The sequence below is a fragment of the Elephas maximus genome, chromosome 25 (genome assembly GCF_024166365.1).
Source record: "Elephas maximus indicus isolate mEleMax1 chromosome 25, mEleMax1 primary haplotype, whole genome shotgun sequence".
Taxonomy (NCBI): domain Eukaryota; kingdom Metazoa; phylum Chordata; class Mammalia; order Proboscidea; family Elephantidae; genus Elephas; species Elephas maximus.
Window position 1 is genome coordinate 5,965,346 of NC_064843.1, and position 12,335 is coordinate 5,977,680.

Consider the following 12,335-nt stretch of genomic DNA (forward strand, 5'->3'; position numbering starts at 1 on the left):
TCCTATCTAATGAAGGTAACTGCTGCCTGTCCCACCTCATTAACATCATAGAGGCAGGATTTACAACACACAAGAAAATCACATCAGATGACAAAATGGTGGACAACCACACAATATTGGGAATCATGGCCTAGTCAAGCTGATACATATATTTTTGGGGGACACAATTCAATCCATGACATGCCTATTCCAAAGAAAGGGAATCCAACTAAATGTGGAAGTTATTGAACAATATCATTAATATCACATGCAAGTAAAATTTTGCTGAAGATCATTCAAAAGAACTGCAGTAGTACATCAACAGGGAACTGCCAGAAATTGAAGCCGGATTCAGAAGACTACATGAAACCAAGGATCTCATTGCTGAGGTCAGTTGGATCCTGGCCGAAAGCAGAGGATACCAGAAGGGCATTTACTGTGTTTTACCGACTTTGCAAAGGCATTCGACTGTGTGGATCATAACGAATTATGGGTGACATTGTGAAGGATGGGAATTCCAGAGCACTTAATTGTGCTCGTGAGGAAACTGTGATGGATCAAGAGGCAGTTCAAACAGATCAAGGGAATACCACATGGTTTAAAGTCAGGAAGGGTGTGCATCAGGGCTGTATTCTTTCACCATACCTATTCAGTCTGTATACTGAGCAAATAACCCAAGAAGCTGGACTATATGAAGAAGAACGGGGCATCAGGATTGGAGGAAGACTCATTAGCAACCTGCGTTATGCAGATGACACAACCTTGCTTGCCGAAAGTAAAGAGGACCTGAAGCATTTATTGATGAAGATCAAAGAGCACAGCCTTCAGTATGGATTGCACCTCAACAAAAAGAAAACAAAAATCCTCACAACTGGATCAGGAAGCCACATCATGATAAATGGAGAGAAGATTGACGTTGTCAGGGATTTCATTTTACTTGGATCCACAGTCAGCACCTATGGATGTCACAGTCAAGAAATCAAACAACACATTGCATTGCGCAGCGTGATGCAAATCTGCTGCAAAAGATTATCTTTAAATTGTTAAAAAGCAAAGATGTCATCTTGAAGACTAAGATGCTGCTGACCCAAGCCATGGTGTTTTCAATTGCTTCATGTGCATGTGAAAGCTGGATGATGAATAAGGAAGGCCGAAGAACCGACGCGTTTGAATTGCAGTGTTAGTGAAGAATATTGAATATGCCATGGGGTGCCAAAAGAACAAATAAATTTATCTTGGAAGAAGTACAACCAGAATGCTCCTTAGAAGCAAGGATGTCAAGACTTCATCTCATGTACTTTGGACATGTTATCAGGAGGAATGAGTCTCTGGAGAAGGACTTCATGCTTGGTAAAGTAGAGGGTCAGTGAAAAAGATGAAGACCCTCAATAAGATGGATTGGCACAGTGGCTGCAACAATGGGCTCAAGCATAACAATCACGAGGATGGCACGGGGCTGGGCAGTGTTTTGTTCTGTTGTACATAGGGTCACTATGAGTCAGAACCGACTTGATGGCACCTATCAACAACAACAGACCATAAAACAGGTCTCAATACATTTAAAAGGATCCAAGTCATAGAATGTATGTTCTCTGCCCAGAAGGAGACTGAACTGGAAATCAATAACAGGATGGTATCTGGACAATCCCCACAAAGCAACACTTTCAGAGTGCAGACAAAACAGTGCTTAGAGGGAAATTTATAGAATTAAGCACTTAGATTACAAAAGGAGAAAGGTTTTAAGTCAGCGGCCTAAGCTTTCACCATAACAAATTAGAGAAACAAGGGCAAATTAAGTCCAAAGTAGGCAGAAGAAAGTAAATAATAAGGCTTATGGCATAAATCAATGAAACAGAAAACCAGAAAACAATAGAGAATATAGTTAAAATCAAAAGCCACTTTTCTGAGATCAATGAAATTGATAGGCGCCTGTCTTAGTTATCTAGTCCTGCTATAACAGAAATACCACAAATGGGTGGCTTTAACAAACAGAAGTTTATTCTCTCACAGTCTAGGAGGCTAGAAGTCCGAATTCAGGGCACCAGCTCCAGGGGAAGGCTTTCTCTTTCAGTCGTCTCTAGAGGAGAAAGTCCTTGTCATCAATTTTCCCCTGGTCTAGGAGCTTCTCAGCACAAGTCCCCAAGTCCAGAGGATGCTCCTGGTTCTTCATTCTTGGTGGTAGGAGGTCCCCGTCTATGCTTGATTCTCTCTGTTATATCTCCAAAGAGATCCATTCAAGGTACAACCTAATCCTGTAGATTGAGTCCTGCCTCGTTAAAGTAAATGCCTCGAATCCTGCCTCCTGACCATCTAGATGTTAGGATTTACCACACAGGATAATCATATCAGATCACAAAATGTTGGACAATCACATGATTCTGGGAATCATGGCCTAGCCAAGTTGGTAGACACTCTGAGGGGACACAGTTCAATCCGTGATAACCCCTAGCCAGACTAATGAAGAAAAAAAATAAAGATATACACAAAATACCAATATCAAGAATATTAAAAGGCTGATCAGGGAATAGTACAAATAGATCTTATGCCAATAAATTTGACAACTTAGATGAACTGGATAAACTGAAAGACACAAACTGCCAAGGCTCACTCAAGAAGAAACCGAGAATCTGAATACCCCGTTATCTTTTAAAGAAATTCAATTTGAAGTTAAAAACCTTCTCTCAAAGAAAGCTCCAGCCCCTGATGGCTTCAACAGGGAATTCTACCAAACATCTCAGGAAAAAAAATGATAATGATTCTACATAAATTCTTCCAGAAAACAGAAAAGAAGAAAATAATTCTGCATTCATTCTCTGACACCAAAACCAGACAATGACACTGAAAGGAAGGAAACCACAGACCAACACCCCTCGTGAACATACGCAAGAACACAGAGTAACATTTTAGGGAATCGGAACCAGCAATATATAAAAAGGGTAATACATTCATAACCAAATGGGGTTTATCCCAGGAATCAGGATTGGTTTAACATTTCAAAGCAAATCAAATCAATGTAACTCACCATTTTAACAGACTAAGGCAGAAAGACCATACAACCCTCCAATACAGAGGTAGGAAAACTGTGGCCCGTGGGCCAAATCTGCTCTGTGGCCTGGTTTTGTACAGTCCTCGGGTAAGAATGATCCTACATTTTAAAATGGCTGAAGAAGGAGGAGGAAGAGGGAGAGGAGCAATAGATGGTATAAGGCCTGCAAAACCTAAAATATTTACTGGGTGGCCCTTCCCAGAAAAGTTTAATAGATGCAGAGAAACCTAACCTCTCGGCAGTTCAGTTCACCAGAAGTGAACGTTCTCAACCTCATAAAGAGCATCTGCAAAAAATCCACTGCTCATGTCGTTCCTCATGGTGGAAGTCTCACTGTTTCCCCTCGAGGCTGGGAATGAGACAAGGGTGTCCCTCTCACCGCTTAGTCAACGTTTCACTGGAGACCCTGGTTTGTGCAATAAAGCAAGAAAGAAAAACAAGAGGCGTACAGACAGACTAGAGATGAGAAAGTAGAACTGTCTTTATTTGCAGCAACATGGTTGTCTTAATCCCCCCAAAAAACCCAGTGCCATCAAGTCGATTCCGACTCATAGCGACCCTATAGGACTGAGTAGAACTGCCCCCATAGAGTTTCCAAGGAGCGCCTGGCAGATTCGAACTGCCGACCCTTTGGTTAGCAGCCATAGCACTTACTCACTACGCCACCAGGGTTTCCATGATCCCTAAAATCCCAAGGAATCTAAAAATTTGCTGTCAGAAGTAATGAGGGAGTTTAGCAAGGTTGCAGGACACAAGGTTAATACACAGAGATCAACTGTGTTTCTATACAAGTAAAAAAAAAAAAAAATCAATACTATTTGCAACAGCATCAAAACATACGAAATACCCAGGGATGCACTTGATAAGACACATGCAAGACTTATACGCTGACATTCTAAAACGCTGCCGAGAGAGCTGAAAGATCCACGTAAACGGGAGATTATACAGTTCATGGGGGTCGCCAGGAGTCAGAATGACCCTACGGCAATCAATCAGCCACAACAAATACGGTATTTATGTGTCTGAAGACTCATACTGTCGTCCATTCTCCCCAAAGTGACCTACAGGCTTATCACAGTCCCAGGCAAATCCAGTCAGGGCTTTTGGTAGAAGTTGACAAGCTATATTTAGAATTCATATGGAAAACCAAAGAAGCTAGAATTGCCAAAACAATTTCGACAAAGAACATAGTTGGAGGACGTACACTACATGACCTCATGATTTATTATAAAGCTACCACGAACAAGACAGCCTGGCGTTGGCCTAAAGGCAGAGAGATCAGTGGAAGAGTACGGAGCCCAGAAACAGAGTCAGATGTTGTGGTTGACTCATTTACAACCAAGATTCCTCGTGACCCAGTGGGGAAGGATCACCTTTACAACAAATGGTGCTGGAACAATTAGGGATCCATATTCAAAACCACCCTGAATCATATTAAAAATGAACCTGAAATGAACCACAAGGAGGAAGAGGAGGGTGCAGGGAGGAGGAGGAGGAGGGTTCAGGGACGGAGGAGGGTAAGGGTATAGGAGGGAGCAGGGTGAGGGTGCAGGAAGGAGGAGGAGGAGAAGGGTGTGGGAGGAAGGAGGGTGTGGGTGCAGGAGGGAGGAGGAGGAGAAGAAGGAGGGTGTGGGTGCAGGAGGGAGGAGGGTGAGGGTGCGGGAGGGAGGAGGAGGAGGGTGTGGGAGGAGGGAGGAGGAGGAGGAGGGTGTGGGAGGAGGGTGGAGGAGGAGGGTACAGGGAGGGGCTCTCCTTGGGGAAAGGAGGCTGCGGTTTGGTGGTGCCAGGCAGAGCGAGTGGGATGAAGCTCCTGCCTTCTTGGTTCTGGGTGGGGAGAGGCTGTGGGCTGCATGGGAAGATGTGGGGCGTCCTGGGAAGGGAGAAGGTCTAATGGGGGTGGACGACGGTGGTTAGTGGAACCGGAGGGGATCCAGATCTGTTTTCCTTATTCTCCGGGGACCATGCTGCCGTTGGCTGGAGGGGGAGGAGCCAGCCACATAGTCCTGTCCACCTTCCCACTGTCCCCAAACGTGCCCTTCTGCCCTGGTGTTTGCATGTGGGATTCTCCTCCCCTGGGAGGTTCTCCAATGCCACCAGCTCCAAGAAGCCCCCGCCTCCCCCTGCCCACCCACCACCCGTGGAGGTCTGGCTGTCCTGTGTCACCCCAGAAGCTCAGTGGCATTGACAGAGCATTAAAAAAAAAGCCACGTGACAACTCAGTGAGTGCCTTTCCCAGTCCTGGCTGCCACAGTGCCGTGAACACAATGCTGGCTGGCATCCATGCCACCTGTTGGGTGGGTGGCCCTGACCCTGATCTGGGGGGGGTGGACTCTTGGGGGCCATGTGGCCTGGCCTATCTGGGTCACAGGGACCCCAGTCAGCCCAATATCATGTGACCTGGACCCTTTGCAGGAACTCTGTAGAAAGGGGCTCACTTTGGGGGACTTCTAGGCTGCCTGGACATCAGCTCAGCCGCCTCAACTACCTTGAACGTACGTGGTGGGAGCCAGCAGATACTGAGGCCAACAAAGAGGCAAAAGGTGAAAAGCAGCAGTGTGCATGGCATCAGAGCCCCTAGATCCAGCTATGCCTGATGTCCCATCACAGGGTGTGTCACAGTTAAGTGAATGGAGGCTTAAAGTGGAGACGAAGGGGCAGAGGGATGAATTAAGCCAGGGCCCTGGGGGGACCTGGGCATGGGGTGGGGGGTGCTGGTGCTAGAAGAGGACTTGGTAGGGTGACCTACCATGCACCGATATGAGGTCAAGTCAGGCAGCTTTTTTAGTGATGGGGGGAAGCCGTGAGGGGTGGGGATAACAGTTTCACTTACCATTCAGCCAGGCCTGTGCAGATCCAGCCCATCTGAGACAAAGGAGAACCCCAGCGTTGCCACCTGCACTCTGAAAAGGAGACCCCAGTCCTCACACCCACCCTCGCGGTCCCTCCTTCCCTCCTGGGCAGAGGGAGCCAGGAAAGCAACGGCAGGTGATCTGGGCCAGCCGCGCTAAAGGCCCCCACCACCAGGGGAGGGCGGGAGAGGCTCCCCGGGAGGGTATCCTCTGTCCCTCCACCCATCTGCGCTCTATGCCAACTTGAGGCGAAGGGCTGTCAGGGATTTTTGGAAGAGAGAGGGGACAGTGGGGGAGGAAGAAGAAGGGCGCAGGGACGGCCCGTGGGTGGTCTCACCCTGCGCCCAAGGTCCACCTCTGAGGTGCCTAAATTGGTGGTGACACCCCTCGACCGAGACTGGAATCTCACTCAGCACCAGAGGGTGGGCTCCGGCGCCTTTGGGCCGAGGGGCTGCCGGGTGTTGCTGCACCCTCGGGGCTCAGCCCTCCGCGCGGGCAGCCGGTCACTGTCCTGGCAGCGATCCGGTCCGGGGACGCCGGCCTCCGCACAGCTCGGGCTCCGGCCGCCAGGTGGCAGTGTGAGCCCACGGCGGGCGGCCGAGGCTCGACGGAGACCCCCACCCTGCACACGGGGAGGGGGGTCGGAGCACGTGATCAAAGCGGTCGTGTGAGAGGGGGGCGCAAAGGAAGGGGGCACATGGGGGCGCGCGAGGGAGGGGGCCGCTCGTGGGAAGGGGGCCCATAAAGGAGGGGAGCTCACGGGAGGGGTCGGAGGGGGGCAGGAGCACGTGAGCATGAGGTGCGCGCGCGGAAGGGCGCGCGTGGCACATAGGAGCGTGAGGGTGTCCAGGAGAGTAGGGGGCAGGGTTGGCCGGAACACGCGGAGGGGCAATCCTGGGGCCCAGCAGCAAGGGGCGTGGAGCACCCGGGCGGGGGGGTAAGGACCGAGCACATGGGGGAAGGGGCGGCGGGAAGGGGACCTGGAAGCGCCACGTGAGCATGGCCCATGTGCGCTGGTCCGGTCCTTCTCGGACGGGACACTAATAACGTCTCATTTACTCCACCGCCCGCGTTGCACATTCTGACCTGTTGCTTCTGGCCCAGTCCTCCCCTGTCCCCTCCGCCCTGGACCTGCACGGAGGTCAGGGGCTGGGGACCAGGGGACGCGGCTGTGGCCGGAGTGCGGAGCCAGAGCAGCTGCAGTAACCATGAACAAATTCGGGGCGCTGTGGGTCAGGCCCTGTGCAGCCCTGGGGTGGGGTGGGGGAAGCGGAACATACACCTACAGCAGTGGTGGTTGACGTCGGGGCATACCTGGCCCCCCGGAGAGAGGCATCCACCAGGTTGTCAGAGCCCTTGAACGTTCACCTGTGTTGAGATGTTCCAGACACCCACGGTCACACAGGTGGGAAAACCGATGGAGTGGACGGACACCCAGAGAGGAGTAGGGCTCATGTACCAGACCCCCACCTTCCCACTTTGGGGCCGGGAGCATTGCCTGCCTTCTGAAATGGCCTGGGTGGGTATAGCAGCCACCTCAGCTGCCGAGCCAGCCACCAGAGCCCAGCACAGGCCACTGTCTTTACCCTTGGTTCTCTACCGAGGCTCTTTCCAAGGACCAGCAAAGGACCAAGAGTAAAGCAGGGGCAAGACAAAGCCAAACAGGCTAGGGACACAACACGGCCCTGGAAATAAGCCGCCTCAACCGTGGTCCAGCTGCCTGTGGAATTGGCTCTGCCTCGGCTGGAAGACTCCACGGCCGCTGGGTGAGTGGAAACCTGGCCAGCCTTCCCATCCACACGGCCACAAGGTGAGAAGGAAACACAGAGCCCCTGGAGCTCCGCGTGTTTTCCCTGGGATGGAAGGAGTGGCCCTGACCGCCCCCGGCACTCCAGCTTCGCGACGCTCCTTCACCTCTGGGGGAGCCCGCCCTCCCTCCTAGCGCTTCTTCAAGGTCCACGCGAACCTTCTCAGCCCCCTGGGCATTTTGGAACGTGTCGGTCAGTGTTTGACACACTGGCTGGGTATTTAATTGGTGTGCAGGCCAGTCTGGGGAGGACTGCCGTGTCTGCAACATTGAATCTTCCAGTCTGACAGAGTGATGTAACTTGTTGTTGTTAGTTGCCTTTGAGTTGATGATTTCTTTGGGTTGATTATTTCCTTTTCTTGTTTCACTGCATTGACTGGGCCCTCTAGCATGTGCGTACAGAGGGTGAACGCAGGCACCCGGTCTCCTTCCCATCTCAAGGGCAACTGTTTCATTGTTCTGCCACTAAGAATGATGTGTGCCCTCTCCCACACTCCCTCCCCCACGTGCTCTGTGGCCCTTCCGTCCCCCTCCCCTTGTGCAGGGTAGGGTCCTGGCTGAGACTCGGTGGCCTGACGCAGGCTCATACTGCCACCTGGTGGCCACAGCTCAAGTTGCACGGAGACCAGTGTCCCCGACATGAACACGCTGCCAGGACAGAGCCTCTGAGCGGTTTTCTTCATGTAAACCACATGCCTGGCTTGCTAAATTTTTCTAAGTATGTTCCTGGGTACTCTCCTGACATGGATTGTATTCCGGATAAAGAGGGTCAGCTGGGCCCCCTCCAGCCCTGCCCTGCCAACTCTCTTCCCCTCACCTTAGAATTAAGGGAGGCAAGCAGGCCCCCTATAGGGTGGCTGTGGGTCGAAATCGACTGGACGGCAGTGGGTATGGGCAAGCAGGCCCCCGCGGCGGGCATGGCTTAACTCAAATGCAGACCTCTGGCTCCTGGGTGAAGTGCTTAGGTTTAAGGGGATTGAAGCCTCCATTTGGGCAGTGATCAGCAGACACCACTGATCAGCAACCCCTACGTGTTTACTGGCCCCGTGCCAAATGAAAAAGGAAGAACAAAGAAGAACTGAAGCATCTGAACGACAGCGTTGGTGAAGAACATTGACTGTACCGTGGACTGCCTGAAGGACGAACAAATCAGTCTTAGAAGAAATACAACCAGAACACTCCTTAGAAGCGAGGATGGCGAGACTTTGTCTTGCTTACTTTGAACATGTCATCAGGAGGGATCAGTCCTTGAGAAGGACATCTTGCTTGGTGAAGTAGAGGGCCAGGAAAAAGATGAAGACCCTCAACCAGATGGATTGATACAGTGGCTGCAACAATGGGCTCAAACATACCAACAATTGTGAGGGTGGCGCCGGACCAGGCAGCGTTTCATTCTGTTATAAATAAGGTCGCTGTGAGTTGGAACCGACTCAACAGCACCTTACAATAACATCTCAAATGAGCTCACATCGCCAAAAAAAAAAAAAAAAAGGGCACGACAAAACCAAACTGATTGCTGTCAAGTTAATTTTGACTCAGAGTGACTCTATAGGACAGAGTAGAACTGTGCCATAGGGCTTCCAAGGCTGTAAGACTTTATGGAAACAGATGGTCAGGTCTTTTCTCCCTTGGAGCCCCTGGGTGAGTACAAACTGCCAACTTTTCACTTAGCAGCTGAGTGCTTAACCACTGTGCCACCAGGGCTCCTGACACAACCAAAAAACAAACTCAACTCACTGCTATCAAGTCAATTTTTGACTCACAGTGACACTATAGGACAGAGTAGAGCTGCCCCATAGAGTTTCCAAGGTTGGAAACCCTTACGGTGGCAGACTGCTACACCTTTCTCCCGTGGAGTGGCTGGTGGATTTGAAAATCACTGACCTTTTGGTTTGCAGCCAAGCACTTTAACCACTGCGCCACCCGGGCTCCCCCATCAGCATAGGGGCACCTTTTCCCCGAGAGCCCCTGCTTTCTGAGCACACAGGCTTCCTGTGTTCTGGAATCCCGACTGCCTGAGACATCTTCCCGTTGGTCTGGAACCCGCAGCCCTGCAAACTGCTAATTAGTCCTCAGTGTATGGACTGAACCAAATCCAAGTATGAGACCAGCTCCCATCAAATGACAATAGGGGGTCACTGTGCACTGTGTTCCCCAAGAACCCTCAGGTCAAAGCCCTGCAGCTCCCTTCTCCTGCCTCGTCGCATCCTGCACCTGCCTTCTACCTCCCAGCTCTTGCCTCTCTTTACCTTGATGATGCTTGTTCATCCGTCCCAACCAGACCTGGGTACCCCCTCCTCTGGGCCCTCTCCCTGTGCCCCCAGGGCAGGCTAGGTGCCCTTCCCTTGGCTTTCATCGCCAAGGAAAGTATGCAAAAGCAGAGTGAGAGCAGCCATCTAAAGTCAAACTATTGGTCTCTCCTTGTCAGGAGCAAAAGAGAAAGAAGGAAACCCAAGGTCTCAGAGAAGAAATTAGTCTACAGGACTAATAGCCTACATGCAGTCTCATCTACTCTGAGACCAGAAGAACTAGATGGTGCCCGCTAACCCTACCAACCGTTCTGATCAGAGCCACAATAGATGGGCCCTGATAGGAGAGAAAAATGCAGAACAGAACTCATAGTCTTAGAAAGTCCAGACTTCCTGGACCAGTTGACACTAGAGGACTCCCTGAGACTATTGCCCTGAGGCACTCTTTAAACCTTGAACCGAAACTATCTCCTGAGGCACACAAAATAAAGGGTATTACCTGTGAGTATGGTGCTTCATTAAAAAACCTTCTATGTGAGACCATAAGATCAACAATTAAAGCAAAGAGGAGATGGTATGGGGTAGGGAAACTGGGGCGGTTATAAAGAAGACTGACACATTGTGAAAATGTAATTATGTCACTGAACATTTGTATAGAAGTTGTCAAATGGGAACCTAAATTGTTGTGTAAACTTTCACTGAAAACACAATAAAATATTATTAAAAAAAAAAAAAGAAGAAGAAGCGTAAGAGGAGAGAATTTGCCTTATCAGACATGGGAATATATTAAAAAAAACACTACAATCAAATCGTATGGCATTTGCATTAAAAAAAAACACCAAACCCACTGCCGTGGAGTCCGACTCACAGCAACCCCATAGGACCGAGTAGAACTGCCCCGTAGAGTTTCCAAGGAGCACCTGGCGGATTCAAACTGCTGACCGTTTGGTTAGCAGCCACAGCACTTAACCACTACACCACCAGGGTTTCTGGTTTGGGCATAGGAGTAGACAGAGAGACCAGTGGGTCAGAAGAGAGAATCCAAAAAGAGATCCCAGCATACCTGAGAACTGAGTACATGGCCATGGTAGTATTTCAATTTAGAGCAAAATGGTGACTTATTTAATAAATATTACCAACATAACAACCTATCATCTGAAAGAAAACGAAGCTGGACTACTTTTCATTTCATATACAAAAACAAGTTTCTGGCAAATAAAGGGAAAAAGCTCTTAAAATCTTAGAAGAAAATCAAGGCAACTAGTACAATCTAGAAAACCTTCTTAACCAGGACAGTAGTAAAAAAAAATACAAAAGAAAATGTACCATTTTAAACTAACTTAAAAGTCTATGTATGGAAAAAATCAGGCTTCTGTTTCCAGCCAAGATGGAGTAACAAGGACCGACTTACCCTCCTCCCTGAAACAGCTAAAAAACTGGATAAAATACAGGAAACCAGTTTGTGAGACATTCAGACATCAGTCAGTAAAGGACAGTGATCCCCGAGAGATGGAAAACAAATCCCTCCCTAGAGAGACTCTCAGGTCGTAGGGTGAGGAGGGGCCTGGGTGAAGCCTGGGAGACTTCCTGAGTTGACGAGACAGACTTGACTGCTCAGGGAGCCTAAGGTGGCTAGGGTTTGTGGGATGGAGCACTGGAGAGGACAGAGATGCCCAGAGAAAGAATTCCAGAGATCTGCAGAGGGTCCCCCTTGAGCACTGATCATCACATGCTGGAGTCAAGGAAAACTGCACACGGCAGGGTTCCCTGGTTCCCCTGTAGCATCTGAGAGCAGGTCTTGTTAGAGCTTCTTGCATATCCACACCCCGAGGCCTGCCACCACCTCTTCAGAGGGCTCTTTACTAAGGTTGCTCTAATGTGGGGCTCCAGCCCCTCTCCATGTCATCCTGAGTTCTTCTTGAGGTACAGCACTGTCCTTCCATAGGGCCTGAGGTGGCTGGAGGGTGTCTGCCCTGTGTACCTCACTCCTGGTCCTCTGGGACTCCCTTCAGTGGGCACATGACGCTGGCAGCCACATTGTTGTCTCAGTGGCTTGCCACTCACAGGGACGTCAGCCGACCCTGCTGGCCTTCTGTGGGGGTCGCTGCAGATCCCCGAGGCTTAGAGAGACCCCGCGCTGAGGAGGGGGGTCCTCCCTATGAAGAAGGTGCTGTTATTGCCTCATTTCACAGACCGGGAAAACGAGGCTCAGAGGGCAAGAGTTTGCTCAAGGTCACTTGGCTGCTGCACATCAGGGCTGGCTGAGACCAGGTCTTTCTTGCCAGGTACCAGATGGCTGGTCTTGGCCTCCTGCCCAGGAAGAAGGTGGAGGGGGTGGTCATCTGCCCTGAACCTGCTCTCTGACAGCACCCTGGCAGGGAATTCCCTGCAAGGCGCAGCCTCCC